The sequence below is a fragment of the Coloeus monedula genome (assembly GCF_965178545.1).
Source record: "Coloeus monedula genome assembly, chromosome: 15".
NCBI lineage: Eukaryota > Metazoa > Chordata > Aves > Passeriformes > Corvidae > Coloeus > Coloeus monedula.
In genome coordinates, this window is record NC_138795.1 from 16,816,196 (window position 1) to 16,822,195 (window position 6,000).

Genomic DNA, 6,000 nt, shown 5'->3' on the forward strand with positions numbered 1-6,000 from the left:
TTCCAATCATCTCACATAAGGGGAAGAACATAGAACCCAAAATGCATTTCCCAAATTTCATATATGAAGCTCAGTCATGGAATTAACTGCAGGTAGTTTTGATACCTTTTAGGCTCTTCTTTCATTTCCACTTCTTCTGCACTCATTTGATGTGTTTCAAGACTTGCTTGTGTCAACAACTGGGTAAAATAAACCAGGTACCATTTTCCTTCCTTACCCAGTTCTCCTCTAGCAGCAGTTTTGTGGATCTCATGTAAGACAAGTATTAAGGAAGGAGCTGAGCCATTATCCTCATTTGAGTCCTAAAGAGTGAGCAGATTCCTCAGTTTTGCTGTTATTTAATTGCTTGGAAATGACACAGGCACCTTTTTAAGACAGTGCCAAGAGTCCTGTTAAGGCTCCTGTGAATATGCAGAAATACCACATTAATCAAAAGTTTGGCTTTGGTAAGTGAGTGTACCCTGAAGTCCTTTGGTTTCTTCCTTTACAAGGAGAAAAGAGTGAACAGCTGAGCAGTGTTATGATATCACACATAGCTGAATCTGCATGAAGCAAATAGATACTCTGGAAAGTAGAGCTGAGGGCTCCAAGCACAGCAGTAATAAATCCTGGATATGAAGGGCTGCATGTGGTGGCTGGAATCATATCAGAAGCTGTGTTGGACTCACACATGCCTGAGTGGCTGGCTTGGCTGCACCAAAACTGAACAGACAGAGAATGCATAGCACAGCTCTAACAGAATAAATGCATTATCACATTGTACTGTCCTTGTGCAGGTTAAGCCAGCATGCTATGGAATCAATATTGATAGCATATACATTAATTTCCCATTAGCTCTGGATATGGGCATGCTGTACTCTCTACTTTCCTGGGTTCATTCTCCTCCCTGTGGATCCCTAGAGGGATCCCTGGAGGATCCAGTGACACTGCTCTGCCTTTGCAGGGTGGGGTGTGTGTGTATCCAAGCATTGGCAGAGAAAGACAACCATATCCTGGACTCATCCCACAGTGTGGCCATCAAGGGAGGAGATTCTGCCCCTCTGCCCCACTCAGGTGAGAGCCCACCTGCAGAGCTGCCTCCCGTCCTGGGATCCCAGCACAGGAAGGACCTGGAGCTGCTGGAGAGAGTCCAGAGGAGGCACCAGGATGATCCGAGGGATGGAGCAGCTCTGCTGGGAGGAAAGGCTGGGAGAGCTGGGATTGTTTAACATGAAGAAGAGAAGCTTTGGGGTGACCTCATTGTGGCCTTGCGGTGCCTGAAGGAGCCAACAGGAAACATGGAGAGACAATTTACAAGGGCCTGGAGTGACAGGACAAGGAGAATGGCAAGAGATTGTCAATTTAGATATATGTTAGAAAAAAATCTTTCCCTGTGAGGGTGATGAGGCCCTGGCACAGGGTGCCCAGAGAAGCTGTGGCTGCCCCATCCCTGGAAGTGTCCAAGGCCAGACTGGACAGGGCTTGGAGCAATCTGGGCTCTTGGAAGGTGTCCCGCCCATAGCAAAGGATTGGAGCTAGATCATATTTAACCTTCCAACCCAAACCATTCTATGATTCTATATATAAAAATCTGGGGCGTGGTTATGTTGTTGTACAGAACACTTCAATACCCACTGTCAGTGATAATACTGCTTAGGTATCATGAAAATCTGATTTTTCAAAGTGGTTCTACTATGCTGGCATTAGGCACCTACTTCTAGAATGTTTGTACCTCAGGTGCCTTAGGCTGGCTTAGAGAACTAATGAATGAAATCCTTCAGCATGAAGTACCAGAGAATCATCTCTGCCACACGGTGAGAAGAGCCTATCTTACACTGCACTGTGGATTCTCTTTCATATCCCAGGACTGCCTCCATGAATTCACTCTGACACAGGTATTAACATCAAAAGGCGACAGAGATGTGGTGAACATCTCTCAAAATGCCACACAGCTTGAAAATATTAAAAATGTTTGCCTTCCAGTGGTGCCCAGAGCTATGTCACTGTTGCCTGCAAAAAGACAGCAAGTGGCTCATCCATGTTTAAGAACTGATGTCTGAAGCATACTACAAAACAGACATGCTAGGCTTGAAAGCTCAGTTTTAAAACCAGGGCCCTGACAGAGAGTCAGAGGTACTAAGCTGGCCCTCATACCAAACAGAGCAGCCCTAGGTCTGTTGTCACTCCCACTCCTCAGCTCCCTTGTTCCTTCATTGTGGTGGAGGGACATGTGGGAAGCAGGACATGGCCTGAAGAGAGAACCCCATTTATGCTGCCAGGTGGGAAATGCTATCCTCCAGGCACACCTGGCAGTAGGTACATAAATGGGGAGTTGGGCACACCTATGGGCCACAGGGTTAGGTGAAGGGTGGCCATGTCACTGATGTGCCGTCCCAGCAGGAGCCATACGTGAACCTCCTACCAAGTGTGAGACCCTGAGGAGCTCCCTGGGAGCTCAGTAGTGGGTAGTGCATCAGTGCTGGGGCATCACCCGTGATTTCAGGCTTCAGGACTGAGATGGGACAACATTAGAGCAGGCCCTGGCAGCCCCATTCCAGCTCCTTTGGCAATATTTTATGGCCACTTCAAGTGTCTTGGCACCACTTGAGCTGCACTGAGGAGAATTAGGAAGTCCTTGCCCATTAATTACAGGAATGGTGCTGCACAACAAGCCTGACGTAGTAATTGTTAAAACACATCAATCACAGCCACCCTAGACTTTTAACCCTGCAATAGTTTTCCTGTTAGATAAGTCCTTCAGCTTTTCTGGGGCTCAAATTCTACTCAGCACAGCTTCAGTGGGAGCAATGTGCGTGGTTCTGGGGGAAGCTAGACTGAAAATATCCTAACTAAGCCCCTAGTGTATCTTAGCCCCCCTCGAGGGAGGCATGAATCACTCCCTACCCTGAAGAACTTCCTTCTGTATGTGTTTAAAGAACCCCACCTGAAGTGTCTCAGGTGTGGAGTGGTGTGCTAAGCAATTACAAATCAAATCAGCTCTGTGCACTAGGACTTAAGGCCTTCCATACATTCCCACTCCTACCCCCAAATTATCTACACTCTTAAAGCCTTTGCTGACTGATGTCCAACTTCCTCATCATCAGCTATGGTGCAAACAGCCTTAGGCTCAATGAGGACCCAGGAGCTTGTTCTTGTGGGCTGACACAAGAGGCTCAGGACCTGCCTAGAGCAGCTTTTTCAACCTGGCTCTTCCCAGATGCTGTGAACCCCGACTGTGAGCAGTTTCATCCAGCACCAGTGCCACGTGGTGACAGGATAAGGAGCTTAACTTTGCTGAACTTGCTCTCATCTTTCACCTTCAGTGTGGAAGTGCCCCGAGGTGCCTGCTAGATAAGGGACAAGCCTAAAATAATGAAAAATCTAGCCTAGAATCTGCTTGTGTTCTTATATGCTTAAAAGGCGATTATGCAACTCTTAGGTACTGACATTTGAGAAAATGATCCACAAAGCTCCTGATGGGTGTTTACACAATAAAGAGGATCTGCCTAACCCCAAGGGTGTGTAAATTGAGTAAGTCCAGCTACTTGTAGACTCAGAAAGTTCTTTGTAGAAATATAAGCAGCCATCAAGCATCACAAAAGCTACCTTAATCTTTCCAAAGGCACGTGTAACAATCTCGTTAATCTACTTCAATGCAGTCACAATGTAAATGTAATCCTGAAGATGAGCTGCATCTCACCCTAAAGGGTGACTGCACTGAAAACAGCAGGCACAAGTATCTCCTTCTGTTCTCAAGGAAAAAAATGACACAAAAAGGTGAAACCAGTTTTATTTTATGCTCAGGCTCCCTTCACACACACAAGGATATGTCTCCCTTACACTGAATCAGATTCTGACCAGCAGCACAAGCAAAGAGATGTTTATTAGCTAGAAAGGGCTAAGAGTGTTATGTGACTGAATTCTTTTACAGCATTAGAAGGTACCAGAGATTCAAAGTGTGACAGGTCAGCCCAGGTCACTAAATGCACTTACTTTCAGTCATAGGGAGTGGCTAGTCAGCTTACAGAGCTTGCTAATGGCCCCCTGGGTCAAGCACGCTTTCACAAATGCACAGCCCATATCATCTTTAAAGCTGTCAAATACGCTGTTGGGCTCACGGCAGGAACCGCTGACCTGTGAGTTTTATTGCTCCATTTTTTTAGTATCTAAGAAAAAATTAAAATTCCTATGAAGCATCTTCGCTTCGGCCCTTATTGTGCCCTGCTGGGCACCCCCTCTGAACCTGTCAAGCCATGTAGGTTCATTCATTAATTAATATGCACACAGGCTCCTGCAAGGCAGCCTGGAAGTAACAGGATATTGCAGTGCTGTAGTGCCAAAGCCTTCACAGCCTGATCAATACTGATGGTGCAGTTAGCTCTGCATTGATTCACTTCCAGAGCAGAACCCCTAGAGCAAGTGAGTTTTGTGGTGAAGCACTGCTGCTGCTGTGTCTGCCAGAACCGTGCAGCTGTGAGGGATAATAAATAGGTCACAGGCAAACTGCAGGTGTGTGTGCAGCCCAGATGTTACACTGTGCAGTGAGCACTTACAGGAGGGCTGCACGCCCCACAGGGTAATTTATGTTATGCAAAGTCTTGTCCTTCCCCTACACAGAGGTTTGTACTAAAACCTCTTTAACCCCAGGGGCTCTTGTCCATGCTCCCTGACCTCAGCGTGTGAGGACGTGTGTACACTCCACCAGATGTGTCTATACTGTTGGCCGTAGGTGCCAGTGGGCTTTGGGCTGCTGGTACCTGCTCTATGTAAAGGCACAGGGCTGGCTTCAAAATCCATATATGCAGCTAAACAATGGTGGCATTACAGTGGCAAATGGGATAGATGACCTGATGCTCACCACAGGGCAAATAATGATTTGGCTCATCCCATCCTGAAGGACCCCAAGTTTCTTCATGCCTGTGCAGTTGAGTGAGGTCATTTCCTCTGATCTGGTAAGTTAGCTCAACCACAAGTCCTGTGGCCTTTTTCAAATGCATGGAGGGAACTACATCTTCCTGTATTTTCTATGTACTTCCTTCTCCTCCCCTACTCCAGCTCTCCTACAGGGCAGAACTCGGCATATTCAGCAAGACTGGATTTCTGCCCAAGTCTAGACACACACTTAAAATGACAAAACTGTCCAAACACTTCCCGTCTAAGCCCATCATGTCAGCTTCTCTTCTGTTCTCCTACCCACCCACCTACCCCAAGTTCTGTTCCAGAAAACTCATTTAAATGCTTTGAAATGCTATGTCCCTCCTTCCTGGCAACAGATGGCTCACGTTTTTTTTGCCATTTGTAAATTTGAGTGGCCAATGGCTGACACAAACCAACAAGTCAAACATCCCCAAACTCCACCAACCCAATCCTTCCCTAGCAACACTTACACATCCAGGACAATCCCAGCTGACATGCTCGGCATAAGCTCCCATGGACTCATTCACTGACTAGTCCAAAGCCCTTTTCAGTACATGGTTGTTATGGATATGATTCCTCCAGTCAGACACATGACCTACATTCTTGATCATATAAGATAATGCCTTTGGATGGTGTGAAGTAGATGTGTCTCAGTTGCTCTCCACCTTTCAAACCAGTTGAGCTTAGTCTGTGTGATTGACCTAAGTGTCTCATTTCTGGTAGTATGTGCCATCTGCTTGTTTTTCCTTAAATAATTTTGGATCTTCTTATACATTATTCATTCAGCAGCATTTGGTGAAGAAGGAATCCCCTGGGGATGCACAGAAGATCCCAAAGATTCACACTGGTCACATTCTATCTGTTGTAAGATATTTTGTAGCCAGACTCTTTCAATGACCCTTGTGGGTGCCATCCAACTCAGGATATTCAATGATTCTTTGATTACAGCTTTATTATGTATCATCACTGTTGCAGAAAACTAAGGCACAGAAATTGATTGGGGTTTTTGTTAACACACTTTTCTATATAAATCAGGCCAATGAGTATTTAAAAATTGTATTGCATTTATTTGACAATACCCATTTTTTGTAAAACCATGGTTTT